Raw genomic sequence first — 21,911 nt, 5'->3', positions numbered from 1 at the left:
TACCTTCTGGTGCCCAGCTCATGGCAACATTGCAATCATCATTGCGATCTTTCCTAAGAATATGGCCAATCATTTTCCATCTTCGAGACATCACTTCCACACTCAGTGGCTTCATGCTTGCTCTTTCCAGTAGCTCTTTGGTACTGACATGGTCTTGCCATCGGATTCGGAAGATCTTACGTAGGCATCTATTATGGAACACATTCACTGCTTTATCATCTCCTTTGTTTATCTTCCATGTCTCAGATCCATAGAGTAACACTGGCACTACCAGTGTTTTATACAGCCTCAGTTTTGTTTTCCTCGAGATGTTATTAGAGATCCAGATCTTCTTTAGTTTGTTAAAGGCACCTCTGGCTTTCGATAACCTGTTCTTCAAGTCCTTCATACCGCCTCCCTCTTTACAAACTTTCGCCCCCAAGTACACAAACTCTTCGACATCTTCAATATCCTGCCCATTTATTATGATGTTTTCTTGGTTCCTTGCATTGATCCTCATCGTTTTTGTCTTTTCTCCGTTGATTTTGAGTCCCACCCGTCTGGCCTCTTCGTCCAGCCTTGTCGTTTTATCCTGAATCTGCTGCTTGGTAGATGAAAGCAGAGCTATATCGTCCGCAAAGTCCAAGTCATCCAGTTTTGAAGTAAACTTCCACCTAATACCGTTTTCACCACTGCCAACCGCTCTTCGCATTACCCAATCCATAACAATCAAGAACAAGAATCCCGACATATTGCATCCTTGTTTTACCCCAGTTTTTATGTCAAACCACTCACATGTTTCCCCCTGATCTTCTACAGCACACTTGAAGTCGTCATAAAATACTCTTACCATTTTCACGATCTTCTCCGGGATTCCATACTTAGCCATTATTACCCACAGGCTTTCTCGGTGGATAGAATCAAAAGCCTTCTCAAAGTCTACGAAGTTCAGGTACAGGGTTGCCTGCCATTCGCTGACCTGCTCAATAATGTTCCGCAGGATGAAGATCTGGTCTGTTGTACCCCTCCCCTTTCTATAACCTGCCTGTTCCTTCCTCAGCCTTCTATCCACTCCATTTCTCACTCGCTCTATGATGATTCTACCGAGTACCTTCCCCACAACGGACAGTAAGGTTATTCCTCTCGAATTTTTGCATTCTTTGAGATTCCCTTTCTTTGGCAACTTGATAATTAGCCTTTGCTTCCAGGGTTGGGGGATCTTCTCAAACGTCCATACTTTTCCCAACAACTGATGGATTTTTGTTGCTGAAAACTCTATGTTTGCTTTCAATAGTTCGGCCGTGATAGAGTCAGTTCCTGGCGCTTTCCCATTCTTCAATCTTTTTATAGCTTGTTTGACTTCACCTAAAGTTGGTTCACTGATTGAGATCTCTTCAATGACGTCATTTAGTTCTAATTCATATACCTCATCACTTAAGACTGGGTTTTCTGGTTAATCTCTATTGAGTACTTCTTTAAAGTGCTCCGTCCATCGTGCCTGTACTTCGCCTTTTTTATTGAGAAGGTTTCCATTTTTGTCAAACACTGCTGTGCTTTGCTTAGGTTTTTCATTGCATAATATCTTGGTGAGCCCGTATAGTGTCTTCATGTGTTGGTTTCCTGCAGCCTCCTCCGCCTCACAAGTGATCTTCTCCATCCATTTCTTTCTGTCTGTCTTTATGCTTCTCTTCACTTCCCTGTTCTTTTCTGCATACTTGGCCCTAAGCTGCTTCTTAACCCTTTCTGACCGTGTTCCCAGGATCTTCCTATTAATTTCCTCTCTTTGGTCTATGAGGCTCCATGACTCCTCACTTATCCACGGCTTCTTCTTCTTCCGAGGTCTACCTAAGACTGATTCCGCCACCTCTGTATATGCCTTCTTCATCACCTCAAAGTCTTGTTCCACTTCTTCGCTTTCTTCAACTGCTGTTTCCTCGTTCTCCAGGACTTGGTACCTATTTTGCAAGGCAACGTTAAACTGCCGTAACACCTCTTCATTCCTCAACCTTGCTGTATCGTACTTGACTCTACATCTTTTCTTCCCTGCTGTTTGTTTACTCAATCTCAACTTGACTACTGTACATACAAGATGGTGGTCGCTTCCGATATCTGCAGACCTGTATACTCTCGTATCTTTCACCGAATTCCTAAATCGCCTGCTGATTAGTACATGGTCTATCTGGTTCATGGTATTCCCATCGGGGGAAACCCACGTTACTTTGTGGATGGTCTTATGAGGAAACAATGTCCCTGTTATGACTAGTTCATTCATATCACACATATCGCAAAGCCTTTCTCCATTATCATTTCTTTGCCCCAGCCCATGTTTACCCATCACACTTTCATACGCCCAGTTGTCGTTTCCAACCTTAGCATTCATGTCCCCCGTGACAATTAACATATCATGCTCATTGACACTGTCTAGCACATCCTGTAGCCTCCCATAGAACTCATCTTTTATCTGCTCATCTGTATCTTCAGTGGGTGCATATACATGTATGATCGTAAGTTTTATGTATTTGGAATAAAATCTGGCTTGAATAACCCTTTCGCTGATCGGAGTCCATTCCATCAGAGATTGTGCTGCATGTTTTGACATCAGTATGCCGACTCCCTCTCTATGGTTGTCATCATCTCTTCCGGAGTAAATGATGGTTTCACCCTCTGCAAGTCGCATTGTTCCTTGTCCTGTCCAGTGTGTTTCACTGATGCCCATTACGTCTATACCTCTCTTTGTCATTTCCCTCGCGGCCTGTGCAATGTTGCCACTCCTGTAAAGCGTCCTTACGTTCCAGTTGCCTATCTTCATGGTGTATTTAGGGTGTATCAGTGGCTTGATCAGCCCGGAGGCGTCCTGCTGGCTTTGGCTCCCGTGCGTCATTAACTCTCTCCGATGAGGTACTGCCACAGTTCCCCTTTGAAATAGTGAATTCACTCTGCTTCTGGTTTCTGTAATAATTGTTTTTTTACGGAAGAGGGTTATCAGCCCTCTGCCCAACCCCCAACCTTGAGGGCCAGTGGGATCACTCTTTGTCTGGCCCCTACCCTTTGACCTGTTTGGCATGGGTGTCCCTGCCAGGAGTACAAGACTCCAGCCAACATAGCTCTAGGGGTCACTGGAGCACGCAAGCCGCCTCACCACGACAAGGTGGCGATCCCAATCTAGGCGGAGCTCTCATTTTGTAGAGTGACTAAAATGTAAATTCTCTTTACAGTGTAAATAGGCTGTTAAGCATATAGGTAATAAGAATAAAGAAAATAATCAGCCAAGGGATTTTGTCTAGCTATAGAAGGAGCTCCTGTAAGCAATCTACATATAATTTCTCCTTACTAAGCAAATTCATTGTCGGTATGTAGGAGAAGAAGGAAGGTCATCATTTACAGGAGCTCATAGATTTATGCTAAAATCCAGTGTGTAATTTCTTCTTTCATTATCAATATATCTTCAAGCAGACAGGTGATGAGAATATGGTGGTAGTAATACAAGCCTTTTGTAAAACTTCCTTCTAGACACACCATATGTGTTACATCATAGAGTGGTTTTCATTTGAGTGTCGAAAGTAATTTCGTGTTTGCTTTACTACGCTCTGTGATTGGTCGAAAAAACCCGCGCCACTTTTTTGCGCGCGTTTTCCCGCGCTTGGCACCGGTTACATGTTTTTGCTTCGAGTTCTGATTGGTTCATTACACTGTTTGGTCTGTTGTGATTGGCCAGAGTGATTACTTTGGTTTTGGCTTTAGGACACTCAATTGAAAACTGTCAGTGGTTTTAAGATATTTATGACAATAGAACACACCTGTAAAGTACTCAGTTAACCGGTAAGGAGAAACAGTTATACATCATTTATATATCGTATTTGCTTTGATGTCAACTATATGACAGTTAACTGCTGTAATAAAACTGAGTTAAACACTCAATCTTCTTATCATTATTTGTGTGATACGCGGCCGCCAATAATACATGTATGTTTGTTATTGAATTTAATAGCGCGAGGTGAAGTTCTTTTTTATTTTTGGAAGCTAATGGCTGAGCCAGAAGTGAAGTCCATAAGCTTGCGAAAACGTTAAAAAAAATAGATTGTTATTTTATTGGTGAGTTGGTTAATGGTGAGTTATTGAATTAGCGAGGTGAAATTCTTTTTCATTTTTGGAAGCTTATGGGATGACCCAGAAGTGAAGTCCATAAGGTTGCGAAAACGTTAAAAAAATAGAGTATTCTTTTCCCAATGCAGTCTGAACAAGCTAGTTTACAAAGTGCTTTTCATCATGGGCCTTCTACATAAGTATCTATTGAGAAATCGCGCGCGCTACAAAGACCAAAGTTTAGTTCAAACATTTCTTTTTTGTAAAAGACAAATTTCAGTTGGTGACACAAGTATAATCCACAAAACAAATTCCGAGTTCTCCCAACAGGCGTCGAACGTATGACCTTTGATTCCTTTTCCGGATTAAACTAGATTCGTGCATGAAATAAACATCCTGCATACTGCTAAGGCTTGGGTGTCGATGTGTTGCCGAGTATGTGCACTAAGAAATGTGATGTATTATAATGTATAAGATTAAACATAATTTGTGTCCGCGGACTATTTGTGACATGTTACTGACTAACAGCCACACTTACAACTCAAGGCAGAAAGATTTTTATCAACCTAGGTTTAACACAGGTCCAAGACTCTGGAGCAAGATACCAAACAAAGATCGGCTGCCAGTCTTAAGCAGTTTAAGACCCGGATACGCAGTCTTGATCTAAATAACATCCTAGATAGATGTAGTAGCTGCTACCTTTGCAATTCGTAATTACGGTTTTAATTACAAGATTTTAGAATTTTGATAATTATGAATAGAGTTTTAGTAGTTGGTATGTAAGTGAGTTATCATTAATTCGTTTTGTACTTTAGATAGTTAGGTGTCCCTTACTAGCAATGGGAATCCCCTCTACTACATTGTTGCTTGACACGTTAATAAAGTCATTATTATTATTATTATTATTATTATTATTATTATTATTATTATTATTATTATGGTGTGTTTTAAGCCTGGTGACTCAATGTGAAAGTAACTGACACAGGCATATTGGAAAAAAAAATTCAACAACTTAATCCGAGTTCTTTCCCACAAGAGTCGAACATTTTTTCCATGTTATTTTCCAGTCACTTTAACAAAAAACTGTGGGTAACATAACATCCAGGAAAAGGGTTTGATTTCATACAAAACAGTCTCCTTAGTGAACATACAATCGTGGACAATTTAGAAAATTACCTTGCCTAGCGCTTTTACTAGGAAACAAGCGAACGACCATATTTCTACCCTGTAGTAATTGCTCAATCAGCTCAAAAATTCCATCAATTGTATGGGTGGTACACTCCGCCCAGTTCGTGAGTCACTTAAAACACTCCTTTGTACGAATCTCCTCGTCATCCCACATAAGACGCTTAATAATTTGCCCTGTCACTCCTGTACCCTGATAGTCTCACATAATTCCTCTTTCGTAGACTTCTTTAGTTGGCCTTTGAACTTGTCTGGAGGAAGCACATGTCCATCCGTGTCGCGGATGAGAGGCTGACTGAATCTCTATCACAAGTTCTCCCGCCATTTTCTAAGCTCCTAAAATCATAGACTGGTTTCCCTGGGAAGCTGCTCTCTCCTCAAAATCAAGCACCAACTTCATAGTAGGATCTGGATTTTGATACATTTTGACGACTGCTTTAATTTTAGTTAACTTGTATTCTTGCTCAACAGATTTCATTCCACGCCTTTCGTCCTTCCTTGAAAGGTACAGCAGGATAGCTGTCGAGTTACTGGAGTGCTTGCAATATTGAAGACTCCTTAAAGAGCCTTACTCCCTATAATTCCTCAAAAAAGGCTCTTACTACTTCATATTAACTCTTTCAACATTTTCTCATTCTTTCCTTACCAATTAATTTAGAAAGTCATTTGCGTGTGCTTTATTTTTATTTTTATACTTGTGCCTCCCTGTTACGACTACTTTTGACATTTATACATTTATTTACTAATTAAGTCCATAGTTATTTTAATCCCTCCTAGCCAGATTACCTTGTTAGTTATTTTCTGGGTAGCATTATACCTTGCATAACCAGTGTTTACATTTATTTCTTCTGTATTCTAGTGTGGTATAACAATAAAATTTGCTGTTGTTGTTGTTGTTGCCTCCATTCTCCACGACAGTATTACGTGCCTTCCTGTCTATGCGCAATGTTGCCTCCACCTAAGATAGATTGGGATTAGGAGCGCAAACTGGTTGGACGCTTCAATGCGATTACATGTAGTGTCGGATAACGGGCTCGACCAGATGACTGATAGTTTGCATATGCAGATATTTGCTGCGCTATCCCATCATTTATTATTATTACTAGTAGTAATCGAAGATTATAGTGCGTCGACTTGGGCCCTTAGGCTCACTACTGGGTTGCATTAATCATGATAAGATTACAGGAACCTGTAAGTATAGTTGCAAAACATTAGGTTATTGTCTGGGAACAATTGTCATCAGCCGTTAGAAACATTTTATGCTACCAGGCCCAGGTGGTTATAGGGCATCCTACCAAGGATGCGGCGGATATTTCTGAAAGAAAAGGATCTTACCTTGTCTTGTACTTTTCGTTTTGTACTTTTCGCAGCGAAACCACGAGGAACGGTACGAAACGCGCGCGGGACGTCAAGATGCTATTGTGACGTTTTTATAATGAACGGTGAAAGAAAAGTTCCTCGGAGATGCATGACATGACCACACTGAAAAAACGTCTATGTTTTTTAATATTTTGATATTTATTTTTATAACAATCAAATCTGATACACAACCTCTTTTCTCGATTTCTCGCGCTTAATAACATGCAAGTGCACAGAGGTAGGTTCTAAGTACGAAAAGCGGTTTTCTCCACACTGAGAAAGGGTTATATACCCGAAACGCGCGCGCGCGCGCGTGTGTGTGTGTATGTGTGTTTTTTTTTTTCAAAACATTATTATATCTATTTTTATATCAATCCTATTCGATATACAACTTCTTTTCTCCATTACTCGCGCTCAGGAACATTTACAGCGGTAGGCACTGGGTACGAAACGCGCTGGGCATGATGGACTGTCATATTCATTATGCTATTCTGACGGTGCGATTTTGCACCGACATATTTTCTCGATTTTTTGCGCTAAGGAATACGAGCGCTGGGCATGATGGACAGTATTGGGACGACTCGATTAGGAAGCGTCTCCTTCGTCGACGCAATTATTATTGTTATTATTATTATTATTATTATTATTATTATTATTATTATTATTATTATTATTATTATTATTATATATAAGATGTTGATATTTTACAAATTTATGACAGCAAACTGTAACATCACTCAGGTTTTAATAGAATCCCCCTGAACTGTATCTAGTAGATTTTATCCTTGTAAATAATAAAGTTATCATTCCATTTATTATTATTATTGTTATTGTTATTGTTATTGTTATTGTTATTATTATTATTATTATTATTATTATTATTATTATTATTATTATTATTATTATTAAACGACGTCTTTGGCTTGGTTAACTCGTCATCACTTACTTTACACTGAGAAAGTAAGCTGAACTCGTAACCATGATCAACATCATTTGGTCTAAATCGTTGTTGGAGAAAAAGAAAAGATCATTGCTCTTCATTAAGCGTTATTGCATTAGTGGATTTGTAACATTAAACTGATATTTTCAAGCCGGAAAAAAATGTCAAAACCTTCTGGTACGAAATCTACAAAAACAAAACAAAACGGATGTTGTAACAAACGCACTTTAGGTCGAACAGGAACAAATCGCTTCCAAGAAAGGAGACGTCTCAGCGCCTTTCATCATATCAGAACCTGAGCTGGTATCTGATTGGAGCATAGAAAAAAAGGAGTCTGATATCACTGTCATCTGGGGATTAAAAGGCGTGTCGGATCACTAAACTGGTCATTTGCTCGGAAACAGATCTTGTGCGCGGAGAACATGCAACACTTCGTCTACTTTGTCGTGTGCACCTTTTTGGTGGTGATTGTTCACGGAGTCATAGGTAATGTGTCAAGCCAGCAACAGTGTACGCTTAGGAGCGTTTGTGGAGTGCTGGATAACATCCGACAAAGACAGGCTCGGTTGGAGAAGAAAGTGAAAGCACACAGTGCAATTCTTGGTGGTGGTCGCTGCACTGAAGGTAACGTGCGTAATGTCGAATCTTCAGTAAGGCTTGATTCTCAAAGCCGAAAACTACTGTCGGTGTTAATCGTGTCTTTCGCGAGATTGGTAAAATTGAACAATTTGTTGTGCGCAGAAGACTTCTGTAGAACTATTCAAAGACACTGAATCACTTTAAGAACTTAAGAGGACGATAAAAGATTAATTGTTCTCAACACCTTTCCTGAGCTAACAAAATTTAAGTTCAAATTTAACTTTTCTTTGTTCGCAAAGGAATACTAAATAGACTATATGGCAAAAACAAATGTGCGGCACAGATTAAGTTAAGAGAGCAAGGGTGATCAGATGTATCAGGTGATGCAGACGGCGATCATCCCACCGGAAGTATCAGTTTCGCGTTCAAGAAGGATTTATTCACAGATATTAGTCTTCTGCACAGGCAGAAGATGGGGATGGAGGCGGATTGATTCCTTGATCGTTCTGAGTTTTTTGAAAGAGAAGGAGAGCTAAAGAACACACCTCTTTTAAAGGATCTACGCCAAGTATGAAAATGAGTATTTTTACTGCGTACGCCAACATTTGGCTAAAAGGCTCGTGGTATCGTGATTTTTCTGCATATCTCGGGTTTCTCACACGATGGTGATCGATTGTTCTGAAGATTCAAAGTTCAAATGAGAAACCTAAGACTTCTTCTCGCACTCAACACTCTCTTGCCCAATATCACAAATAAAGTCGTCATATAAAGCTCTGCGCGGAAGATCACTGAATTCCTAATTAGACATCATTCTTCTTTAGAGATTTACAGAGACGCCAGGGAAGCTGAAACTATAAAAATCTCAGATAACTACCATAAAAAACATATTTAACTTTCTCGGTCAGCCTGATTGCAGGATAATTTGAAGACAAAATTACCCAAGCTGACAAAGTCAATAGTTTGTCTTAATTTTTGTTGTTGATCGACTTTGTTTTTTGCTGATTCCTTAAAATCATTTTGGAAACACAGGGAGCGGTAGTGACAACGTTTTTCTTTCTAATTGTCAAGCACCTGTTGGCTTGGCCAACATGATGTGCCGTAATTCAAACTCAAGTGTTAGTTCTACAGAACTCACACTTCATGACAAATTAAAAAAAGTAAGTTTGATTTCACGGATAATAATCATGAAAGAAGTGTCATGGCTTCTTAGTAGATCCCAGGAATTTTAACAGTCACATACTTTACGCGACATTTAACGCCCGGTGAGCTCTTTAACCCTAATCAGACCAATAGGGGTGGTAGGAAAGGGTGAGAAGGCGCTGAATGGATGGAATGTCCCCCCCCCCCCCCATCCCCGAGAAAAAATATTAAACGATTTCAAATCTTCATGCATATCCAAGCAACAATCATAAACAGGACTGTGCCCAAGTTTGGTATAACATGTTGACCCCCAACGAAATTTTCCCTGTCTAAGTGAAGCAGGAGAAAGTAAAAAATAAAATAATAATAATAATAATAATGATAATAATAATAATAATAATAATAATAATAATAATAATAATAATAATAATAATAATAATAATAATAATAATAATAATAATAATGAATAAATGAAAACCCCGTCTTTTTGAATAGTTTGAATACAAAGAACGATAGCATAATAACCAGAAAGAGGAAACTCTTTTCTTAGGTATTTACTAGTTTGTTTCATATGTGCGTTCTAAGAAAAGGAAAATGTCTACACACGCTCGATGTTGAATCAGTTTTAGGGACCTCGGTGATCGCTGATGTGTGTATACGTAAACGAAAACGTTTATTTAACTTTAACATTACCGAACCTGTAGCGCTGATCTTACTTTGTAGCCGTTATTCTAATTAACCGTTAACTTCTAACCTTTTGCCACATCGCTAACGTTTACTTCGAATCCTCCATTATCCTCTATTCATACTCAGAAAGTGTTATATAAAAATCTTATTTTTTCTCATTAATTTCTCTTTAAAAGACGGCAGCAAGTTCTCTGTCACTGCTGTAGCACAATGCACGAGCCTGGTAAAGTCCATCACAGACAACCACTACAAAATGGATGCACTCGGCTCAAACACTCGACTAATGTGTCGCACGGTTGCTCAGCCCATTGATGAATCGCAGGCGTATACTGTGTCAGCGGAGCTCCAAAACCAAGCGGGATGGCAGGGAGTAAACATCGGACATCTTGGATTACTGTTCAACGCTGTTGATGAAAACAACTTCGATTTTGTTTACTTCAGGTACATTTGCCATTTTCCCCTTGTCCTTTCTAAACTGATTCATTAATTGATTAGTTAGATTTAATATATGATTGATTAATAGCTGAATGGATTAATTTATTGATACAATGTCCAATATGCAACTATTAAGGTCAAGCCCGAGGAAGCGGGGAGGAGTGGCTGGGGCATACGTGGGACATTTACACTCCCTTGCCATTCTAATCCTTGGGAATTTGACTGAAACTCTGGGCCCAGGGTAATGTGTTTTTCTTTTCTGAGAAGGACTGAGGCCGAATTTCGTATATCAATACGGCTCTTTGAAAGATGATCACTCATCTTTAGAGAATATACAATAAAGGAAGAGAGAGGAGAAAGATAATTGTCCGAGTGCCGTTGAAGAGAGCCAAATTTGAAAGGATAATAAGAAAAAAACCCTTCATTTTCACTCGGTCAGTGTTCTGATAGCCCAAAGGACTAATATACCACTTTTGATATAAACGCACTTAGCAGACGGATTCCAATCATGAACTCCTACAGCAAATGAAGATAAGAAAGAGTCCATGATCTCGTCTGATAATTGTTCAGTTGTTTCTGGATCGACAGTTATGTTAACTCTGCTGATATTGATTATTATACGAATGTCAGACCGAAGGTAGCATGAGTTCATTTCGGTTACAAAAACGTTAAAATACCAAATTTATACAATAAAGAATTGAAAAATTGTCAAATACTTGTGAATTGTTCGTGGATAGTCTGAAGTGGCGTTTCGTCCCGGCCAAGAGACTCTTCAGAGACCTTTAGAATTTGTAGGCAAACTCGTTGAGCATCACGTCTCTTGGCCGAGACGAAACACCGCGTCAGACTAGCCACGAACAATTCACAAGTATTTGAAAAAATACCAAATGTTGTCAAAATGTTAATGGCATGTCATTAAGAGATATCTCTTTTTAAAGGTTATTGTTGCTTTTGGATTACTAACATTACCTCACTGTTCAGAGTGCTAGCCGTCCCAGGATCGGGGAATTTCATCCTCTTTTTACTGATATTTCAGGACCCAGGTTGGCCCATTTTGACCAAGATCTGGAGCCCATTACCCAAGACTTATTGTGCAACTCAAATGTCTCATCCCCCCCCCCCCCCCTCCATTGATAGGTCGATTAATTCACTGGCAGACTAGATATGTGGCTGATAAGATGACCGGGTGTCTAACTGTCGGAAGTATGCCTAACTGGCTGACGACTGACTGACTGATGGCCAGCTGAATGACTGAGTGAAGACCGTCGGTTGAGTGATTGAACGATGACCGCAGTTGAGTATTAAACTGACTTAATGATGACCGGCTGACTGACAGATTGATGATCGCCTGACTGACCGGCTGACTGACTGACGATCGCCTGGCTGACTGATTAATGACCAAACGGAGTAACTGATGACCAGCTGACTGACAGAACTGACGATAGCCTGATTGAAGGGCTGACTGACAGAGTGACGATAGCTTGACCGACTGACTGACTTACTGAACGATCACCGAATGAATGACTGATGACCAACTGGCTGACAGACAGACTGACCGATTAATGATTGATTGGCTCCATTTTCATTACCGAACTTGAAAAAACGACTGATCGAGATAAAACGTAATTGATTGAGTTGCTCGTCAAGCTGACATTCTGATATTCAACACATAAATTGCCAGGTCGGTAGCTCCATGCTTAGTGTGGCTAACTTTAACTCGTGTGTCTATTGAAACTGTTTAGGCCCCACAGTACACCCAGCTGTTATCAGACCGGATACATGGCCGGTGGAAGTTTTCACTTTGTTGAGAGTAAAGCCTGCCCCAATGGTCCCCCGAAAGGTGGTGTCTGGTTCCCAGTCTCAGTTACAGTCCACGGTCAAACCGCGCAGATTTATCACAGTGGAGTCCTGGTGGCGACTATTACGTCCCATTTTGTTCTGAGAGCTCGGGGAGGCGTATTCACTTTCCATGGTTACCAAACGTGATCCTCTTCAGGAAGTTCCAAATTGCCCCTCACATTTCCGTCAGCAAGAGGTGTAGGCAGGTAATGTCATGACTTGTTCGAAATGTGTATCATAATGATTCGATTTACCGCTTCCAAATATGAGCTATTTTTTTTTAACAGCGACGCCATACTGTAAAGCCTTTCAATTGTATTCAAGTGTCCCTTCTGGCGAGGTTGTGGCGAATCACTAATATTCCAATTGAAAGTACCAAGGCGTTTAACGTTACTATACCTCATGAAATGATAGAGAAGGTCAAATGTGTCGCTTGTTCATAAAACAAGGAACATGGAGGAAAACTGCGTTCACTTTTTACCTGCTTTTGAAATGTATTTTAATGCCATAAAAAGAGTGAATCCCTGCAGACCTGTATATATGTTTTTCTGGTTAATATTATGAAAAGTGTTCGTCATAGTGGTTTGAAATGATAGCTGAGCTAATAGTTTGTCTTTCGATTGAGGCACATAGATGTGGATCGCGACGTTTCGACCGCTATACTGCTGGTCTTTTTAATTCATCAGGCAATGACGACCAGCAGTATAGCAGTCGAAACGTGAGACAAACGATCAGTTATCATGTTTTTCTGTGTAGGTGGTTGAGCTCCCAGGTTATGTCAAAATGGATGCCGACCATGAAAGATGGCCACAGGATGCCTTCTGTCAGGTTGCGTTCTTAAATGATGACACAAGCACAAGTTATGTGCTCTCGGTTGATTTGTTTAACTTCATTGGACACGATGGAGTCAACTAGGGACATCCGGGAGTGTTCTTTAACGCGGAAGATCAAGGACAACTATGATTTCGTCTATTTCAGGTTTGAAAATAAAGTTAATTGATTGATTGATTGATTGATTGATTGAATTTGCTCTGGAAGCTCGGAAAAATAAAATAAGAGTTCCCGCAACCTGATCGGAACCAATGACCTCTTTTTGTAAGGTCTCAACGTTCTGTACCAGGACAAGATACTGCTTAATAGCCTCCAAGTTTTATGGTCACCCTTAGGTCATCATTCCCCAACATAACAACCTCTTCATGAATTTATGATAGACTCGTACACTTAACCAGTAAGCTGTCAGTTTAAATTTCAACAGATATCGCTGTTCCTATTTTTATTTCACAGGCCTCACTCGGCCAGCGGATGCTTTCAAACGGGTTACGTTTACAAAGGCCAACCCAAATTTGACGGAGCTAAGTCAGCTACCTGCCCGACCGGTCCCCCAAGGGGAGCTGAATGGTTCAACGTAAAGGTGACAGTCTCAACTGCTACCCCAGCAGGGGAAGTGAGGGTGTACTTGAAAGGCAACTTGGTGACGTCATTCAATCCGCGTTATCCAATCAAACGACGTGGTGGTGTTTTGGTTGCAAATGGTTACAAGAACGTGATGTACTTCAGAAATTTCAAGATCTTGTGAAGAGATCGTCACGCCTTAAACAACGACCATGGCAAATAATCATTATGTAAAAGGCACCTTGGCGTTTAGCAGTCGGTTTAGGTTAAGGACTGTGGATAAAATTAAACACGCCCTGTAGTAGCTTAAATGAATTATTCTCAAACTAAGAGGCAAAAATAATTCAGAGTTACTGTAGAAAAAGTTATACTTTTGATTTCAATAAAGATGCCGTCGTCCACCATTAATCTTTGTCATGAATCAATTGACTCAATTGTCTGTGTGTAGACTCAGTTTATGCATGCCTGTGAGAGCATGTTGGAAGATGGAAAAAAACCGCTTCTGCATGCCTTGGGTGTGTATCTTGTACAGGGGCACCCAAGAAGATCATTAAAATGTTATCTCATGTGTTTCCAGATCGTTTTATACCCTTTTTGAAACATATCAGTGTATAAGCTGCTGACAGTTTAATCTTTTCCGATGCTTAAGCTGAAAGTTTACTGGTTGCAGAAAGTTTTTGGGAACGGAATCTTGTCCGAATTTACAAGCTGTTGTAAGCTTTCCGAGAGTGTTAGCTGACCTTTTCCGAATTTTATAACAACATATTTGCTCCTTTTCCTTCGTAAAGGAAAGGAATTAGTTTCCAGAGTTAAACGAAATTTTTAAGCTGAGATCTTGCTCAAAAAACTTTCGATTTTCTTCATAACTAAATCTGAATTTCTTAGGCGCTTAATATCCACGGAAATGGACCATTGGGTACCTTGGGGATAGCGATGGAAAAATGGGGCGAACTGAATTCCGCTTGAAATAGGCTATAGGTGCTAGCGCCGGATGTTTCGAAGCAAAATGACGAGAAAGTTTTAATTCTGTTTTGGCAGTTAGCCATGTGTATCAAGGCTAAAACTTGTGTGAAAGTTTTGAATTGAAAAACCTATGTTCGGGTAAAAGTTATTTTTCTTTCATTTAATCAAAAGGGATATCCAAATTGACGTTTATTAGCATGAGTAAATCTTGTTAAAGGTTTTGTTTTGCAAAGCTTTACAATTATCTATCTATTGATTGCATTTCTTGGCATTTCAGGCTTGGTACAAAATAAATTTAAGAGCAGTTTGACCATTATGATATTTATTGATTTCCAATAGACTTCGCAAAAGCCAGTATTTTTTTCTGTATTCCTGACTTCTAGTTAAATAACAAAGTTCGCAAAGTTATCACCGCAGAACCTCGATTGCGAGACGAATAGGAATACAATACATAATCAGTTCTTTGAAAGAGTTCATACGACCCATTCAGATAGCTCTTTGTTTACCAAATCGTTTTTGTGTTGAATGTTATGATGTCCCCTACTTGTCCAATCAACTGCTCTTTGTTTTTCTTCCACTAAATATCGCATCTTTAGTTGTTCGTTCTTAAAATAAAACACTTATGAACAGATTTGCAGAACCCCTGATCGTCTTTAAGCCACGGCCTAAGTTAAACTTTGTTTACATAACTGCCGGGCCCTATGTATCCCCTCATCGGTTGGGCAACCTTCTAAATTACACCGATTCGAAAGTTACGCCTTTAATCACCAAACCTGCTTACACTTAAATGAATGTGGAGACTGACGCCGGCTTAACTCTTACCAGAGTATTTTGATATGTTTCTTTTACCGGACCCAAGCATGATGGCATCAAGACATGGTTATGGTATTTGTAAAGGGTATAAATGAAGTTAATGACCAGAAATGCATAGAAAGATTAGCCGGCAAGTGCCACCAAATTTGTAATAATAATGGAGGGTGAACCCAGTGCTATGCCCACTGTTTATGATGTCCCGCAGTGTAAACAAAATGACTCTAAGACTGAGTCTGAAGAGAAAGGCCAATTAATCGGGAGATTGTATTGAAATCTGAAGCTTTTCTGTAGTTGCAAGATGTAATAACAAGCCTTGTATTACACAGCGTTTTGTGTCAGCTGTTAATAAATTTTGTAAAAGCCAGATATTTCACTGTTTTACCGACTCCGTTCTATACAAGGCTGCCAAGAGGCCTCTCTATTTCACTGTCGTGTATTCTATAAACAAGTTATCGCTATCAGCTAAGTACAAACATATGAATATATGAAGATGAGAAACCACGCAAACCAAACGCAACAAGTTTATTTTCTATAATATAGCTATATAAAATTGAACAGCAATGACAACAAACTCAAGTGATATAACATGAAAATATTCAAATGTTTTGGCTGGAAAAGGTAGGAGCATTCTAAAAGCGCTCCTTTGCTTGAACATTGTATTTGATCCTGAAATCTTCAAGTGTTCTTTTAAAGCACTTAGTGCAAGACGGTGACGCCTGGTTTCATATACCAGCTATACGGGTTGTCTGTCTGCGTGCAGACCTGTCCTTCGTTCATAGCTGAATCACAGGCAAACCAAGCTAGCGTCACTGGAATGCTTGTAATGATTTATTACTAGTGGGACGATAACGTTTGAGTGCAAGCGGTATTGGGTTACAGGCAGCCGTTAGGAATGTGTTTGAACGTGCTATGGCCAATTAAGTGTTGTGAAGATACTTAATTAGCCATATAAAGTCTTAAAGCACGTTCAAAAACAATACCGCATGTGCTCAAAGGAGTTCTGTAGCTGCCAATGAATCAATGACCCCTGTTTGAAGAATCGTAGACAGTTGACCAAGCCTTGTGCGGTGTTAAAAGTCTGTATTTTCCGTAAAACAGACTTTTGACAATTAGAGAGAAAAAAACTTGTCACTACCACCTGTCAGTGTTTCCAAAATGATTTAAAGGAACCGCTAAAAAAAAAAAAAACAAAGTCGATTGTGCAACAACAAAAAATTAACACAAACTATTGACTTTCCTTAAAGTCAATTCTGTCATAAAATTATTTTGCAATCAGGCTGTTTGTATACAGAGAAAGTTAAATATTTTTTTATGGTAGTTATCAAAGATTTCAGAGTTTCAGCTTTCCTGGCGCTTCTGAAAATCTCTGAATTAGAATGATGTCTAATTAGGAATTTGATCTTCTGCGCAGAGCTTCACATGGCTAAATGAATCAGTTATTTGTGATAGAGGGTAAGGGTGTGTTGATTGCCAGAAGAAGTCTTAGGTTCGTCATTTGAACTTTGAATCTTTATAAACATAGATCACCATCGTGTGAGAATCCCGTAATAGGCTTGAAAATCACGATATAGCGAGCGGTTTAGCCAAATGTTGTCGTACGCAGTACGACAACAGAGGTGTGTTATGTAACCCTCCTTCTGTGTCAGCAAATCAAGGAATCAATCCGCAATCTTCTTCCTGTATAATTTTTCACTTATTTGTTCAACTGAGCCTTTTTTTCTTGTATTATTGTAAGTTTGTAGGCCATGAAAAATCTGATGAAAAATAACCAAAGTCTTATCCCCAACGAGTTTGAGTTTTGAGTTCCAAGTTCTAGCCTAGCAAACTGCGCCCGGTATTGCCATTACGCTTAAAATTTCTTACAACTCTTTATAGTTGTTGCTCTACTGATCACGTGATGTCAAACAATCTATCAGTCTATCAGGCAGTTATACTTTCGCTGTCCAATTCCCTTGAATCCGAAGTATGCACCTGAGATATACTCTCTCAAAAATAGTTGTCTCAGGCCTCTTTGCTTTACCAGTGTGCCTGACACTCCAAAATTCTGATCCGACCTCTTTAATCCCTAAAATATTTGAAGTCAAGTACTCCATGTGCTCATTAGTGGGGGAGGTGTACATCTCCCTAGCCAGTCCCCTCAGTCTGTGTATGCAAGGGGGAAAGGAAATTAAAATAACTACGTATTGAAAAAAAAAAATACTTAAAAGTATTTTTTTTCAATTCCAACCTTCGAGGAGGCCCTAGCCGAGGTTAATTAGAGCGGGTGAAAACGTGCCCACATCACAGATTTTAACGGACATTTCCCGGAAAAACAGGAAAACAATAAAAGAGCTGACTCAGTTTGATCACAAAAACACGCCCCAAGTTATGCAATATTCCAAACTAAGACATATAAATCAACATGCTGAAATTAGCTTCACAGCACCAATTTCACTGCCAAAGTCAACCCTTTGTTCATGAAACATAACGGCTCTAGATCTGGCTACATGATCATGAGTTGTTAGTTAGTTTAGTCGACCTCCTGATCCACAAGACATCGTTTTCTTGTTTTTCCGAGAAACTCTTAATTAAAAACTGTGACTTATTTTATGTATAGGCATGTTTATTGCCACCGACTCAAGTTTAATATTGGCCAAGAGCCTTCTCGAAGGTCGTGACTGTTTTAGGGCTTAGCATTTTGAGTGTCACGCAATTGATGAAACAGAAAGGCCTTTGAACTTCTCCGGCAAGTATATCTCAGGTGCATTACCTCGGATACAAGAAAATTGGACAACGAAAACATAACTGCTCGATTGACTGATACTTTTTTTTTTTTGGGATTTTCTTTCTTTTCTTTCTTTTTGGATTTCAATGAATGAATGAATGAATGAATTCTTATATACCGCACATATCACCAAGTCTCATGGCGGTTAGCCTGCAATGCAGGCGTATTTTTGGAGCGGGAGCGCTGAATAATCCTTCGTTGCTGTCATCTTGGGCGAGGAAGCGCGAGAGGGCCGAAGACCGAAGACCTAAGACCCCCTGATCGAAAACGAAGACCCCCTCATCGAAAACGAAGACCCTTTCGCCTCAGCTCGGTGGAGTTTAGCGGAAGACCTAAAAACAAATTCTGTCAAGTGCCTGTGTGCCTTTGTCAGTATTGACATACACAAGACGGCATTTGTATTAAACTGCGATTTAGGGGAAATTAGGTATCATTACAAATCCTGGGAGGGGAAGGAGTGGGTTGACAATACTCGTGTTCGATATACAAAAATTTCTATTTGGTAAATTTCGTGAGATTCCATTGGTTAACGATTACCTTGGAAACCATGGACCAATTAGAACTCACGAAAGTTACCCACATTAATTCAGGTAGTTTAGTAGTGCGAATTTCCAATTGTTTCCCTGCACACGTCGTCCTGTCTGCTCGATAAGTCCATGTCGAATCCATTGAAATTGCCCGGTGTGTGTTTTTTTTCGAAATCAGAATGTCACTTTACGATATTCACGAGGTTTTTACCGCCGATTCTAAGTTACCAGGCCAACCCGCCGCCGAGACAGTTGTGTTAAAGAAGTCTCTTAGTGCGGTTTTTCCCCCCTTAGAAATCGTAATGCTACCATCATGGAAGGTGTCCCATTGGTGAAAAACGCGCATCCCTGAGAAAATACCTCAGAAGGTAAATTCTAATTAAAAAGAAAATTTAATCCTTCATTGAACTAACACTCTTTTTCTTTTATGAGAACGTTGAGGCTAAAAAGGGACTAAAAGTTAAGAATATGTTCAGAACATACCTCAGGCTGAAACATTGAGTTTATGTCAAAAAGATCATAAAATGTATAACAATTCGGTCTGTGCTGTGGTATGCACGTAGCTCAACTGTATCCAACACGGTCGAATACACGAGCAATGTACTTTTGGAATAATTACAACACAAGTTGTAATTAGGCAAGCCAAGAGTGTACAAACTAGAAACATAAACAGATTCGTTTAATATAAGGTACGAAATCGCTGACAGTCAAGACTTAGTTTTATCTGTAATATAAAATGTAAAATTATGATTAACCTTTGCTAACAAAACTACCTTAGATTTGATATTATTCTTAAATTTCAAAAATAACATTAACATGCATATGATTTTCAAACGGGGCGCTTTTAGCGATCTCCGTTCAAACCAGTTGAAACGGAAAAATTTGACACATTCGGGAGGTTGTGACCCTTTGTTCACCTCTTTCTAATGAGACGATGACATCCATCTAGACTTATGGAAAGCGCCTCACTGAATGCCAAAAACTGGAACGTGCAACATACAATAGTTAGATTCAATTAAAGTTACTAGTAGATTTAAACAGTGGCTTTGAAAAGTACCATTCGCACAAAATCGACAGCTCTTCACTACTGTGACAAACTTAGGAAACAACAACAACAAACGCAACAAGAACATGAAACTCTCCAAGCACTACAAAGTGAAGGTCTAATCTGGCGAAATGTCCGCCTTTAACTGTTGAACAGCTCTTAATTAAATCATGGTGAAAAAGACGCCGATGAAGCTCACACACTTAAAACTATTAGTCCTCAGGTTTTCCTTAAAGTATTCATCGTGAATTTCAGTGACGAGAGGAACAGTGAGATACAAACAATGTTTCATATATAGGCCCAAAGGACAAGGGGTCCATAATGCCTTGTCATTAAAGTTAAATTAATGAATTACATTGGCGAAATGCCTTGTCCGATTTCTCAGTGTTCATCCGTTGAGGCATAAAATAGAGCTTATTTGCTACTCCTTTGTTTATCAATTCTCAATCTCTATGATATGTCCATTTGAAACTCCCGCCTGAGAAGTTCCTTGTGTGATTCGTGCAGCTTTGGGAGCGTTTCCTCTGGAATGTGTATATACTGCGACGAGATGTATGAAAACCTGGGTTTGAGACATTTCTGAAGGTTGGCGTGATAAAATCTTGATCCTTCTTTGTTTGACGGAACTTTGTTTTTCCAATCCCCATTTACGGGAAAATACCACCTTTCTTTGTGCTCCAGAACCAAATCAAACGGGAGGTGTCTTTGGCAGTGACAGAAGTCCACATTGCAGCTTTTGCACTTCTTTGCCTCTTCAGGAAGGATTGGATTGTGAGGAAAGGATTGTCGTTGAGGTGTGATTCTGTATAGACACCATTGCTGCTTCCTTAGGGAACTTCAGTTGGTGCGCTTTGTTGTTTCAAGGGGCGAAACTTTCTTCCCTGCGCGCTGTTTGTCCACATTGGCTTCTGCCAGAGCGGTTTAGGGGAACCTTGCCCTTGATTTGTTGTGAACATATTTTAAGTGCATTTCTAGGCACCCTTTTAGCTGAGCGACAGCAATGGAATGCTTGCAAATATTGTCAAATTTGTAGCTGGGACAATTGCACGACACGAAATTTGTGTCAACGGTACACTGTACTCTACCGTTCTTGGCGCGTATTGCAGCGACTTCAAATTTAATAATAATAATAATAATAATAATAATAATAATAATCTTTATTGAGGAAATCAATTTCACTAATAAGTGATTTACAAAAGAGTCCTCGAAAATTAAAAAGAACAAAAAAAAAAAATAAATAAAAATAAAAATAAAGAAGGTTGAAAAATAAAGAAGGTTGCAAGGTTGGTCGCTCCTGGATGGCAAGTGGGTGGTTTACTAAAAGTCGGGCGTTTTCCGCGACATGCCTTTGCTGTGACCAACTTGTATCCCATATTTTGCTTCAGAAATTGGGCTACATCTATGGACAACTCGGTGAATTCTTTCGCTGGTGGCTGTTTTGTTATATCAGGTTCACGAATGGATTTCCTACCCAGTGCGTCTTCCACTGACAATTTATTCATGTCCGCGACGTACTTCTCCCTTTCTTCGGTTGACCAGCGAAACCACGTGTCTATCGAGACCTCAAGGTGAGACACTAACTCCGAAAGTTCGTACTCTTCGCTTATTCCAGCGATGGCCAAACGTAATTCATCTTGCTGCTTCTGGTAAATTTCTTCGAACACGGAAGTGGTGAATTCAAGCTTGGTCAAACCATATTCTTTCTCGTTTTTACTTGAAACAACATCCTTCTTCGCTGCAGACATTACGTGATTCATGGATTCTGAAGGGTTTGTGTACGATCTGATTGGTTTGCCATCAGGACCGTCTTTCAACCCACCCTGGCGTCGAACCTTTGCAACCATGTTTTTCTTCATCATCTCGTAGTTTGATTCGAGGTATGTCCAGAACTTGCATTGGTATGTGCTGTCCTACCCAAGCACTTCTCTTTCCTCTCTTTCTAGCTCTTCCTTCGACGCATACGTACAGTCGTCTCTTAAGGTCTTTTTTATCCTCTGCATCTAGGATCACTTCTTCCTTTCCGTAGACTCCAAACACCTTGTTGAGAAACTTTTTCTGGTCTTTTGCGCTGCAGATACCTATCTTCCTTAGTTTCTCTTTACAATTACCCTCAAAGTGTTTGAAGCAGCGTAGGTGTTTTGCCTTAGGCATGTCTGCACTCCAGGCCGCAGTTGTTCAAAG

The 21,911-nt window shown here is 39.7% G+C and overlaps 1 pseudogene across 1 annotated transcript in view; it reads left to right on the top strand.

The window, feature by feature from the left end:
• The first annotated feature begins 7,906 nt into the window (after nt 1-7,906).
• Nucleotides 7,907-21,911, top strand: part of LOC146478172 (putative skeletal organic matrix protein 7) — a 117,549-nt pseudogene continuing 103,544 nt past the window's right edge. The window contains exons 1-5 of the transcript XR_014865263.1: nt 7,907-8,170; nt 10,129-10,393; nt 12,130-12,432; nt 12,983-13,204; nt 13,511-13,848. The product of XR_014865263.1 is annotated as a putative skeletal organic matrix protein 7 (transcript). The remainder of the gene's footprint in view (nt 8,171-10,128; nt 10,394-12,129; nt 12,433-12,982; nt 13,205-13,510; nt 13,849-21,911) is intronic.

Source organism: Pavona decussata, unplaced genomic scaffold (genome assembly GCF_977016875.1).
Source record: "Pavona decussata unplaced genomic scaffold, jaPavDecu1.1 SCAFFOLD_67, whole genome shotgun sequence".
Lineage (NCBI taxonomy): Eukaryota > Metazoa > Cnidaria > Anthozoa > Scleractinia > Agariciidae > Pavona > Pavona decussata.
This window is presented reverse-complemented; position numbering and strand designations above follow the sequence as displayed.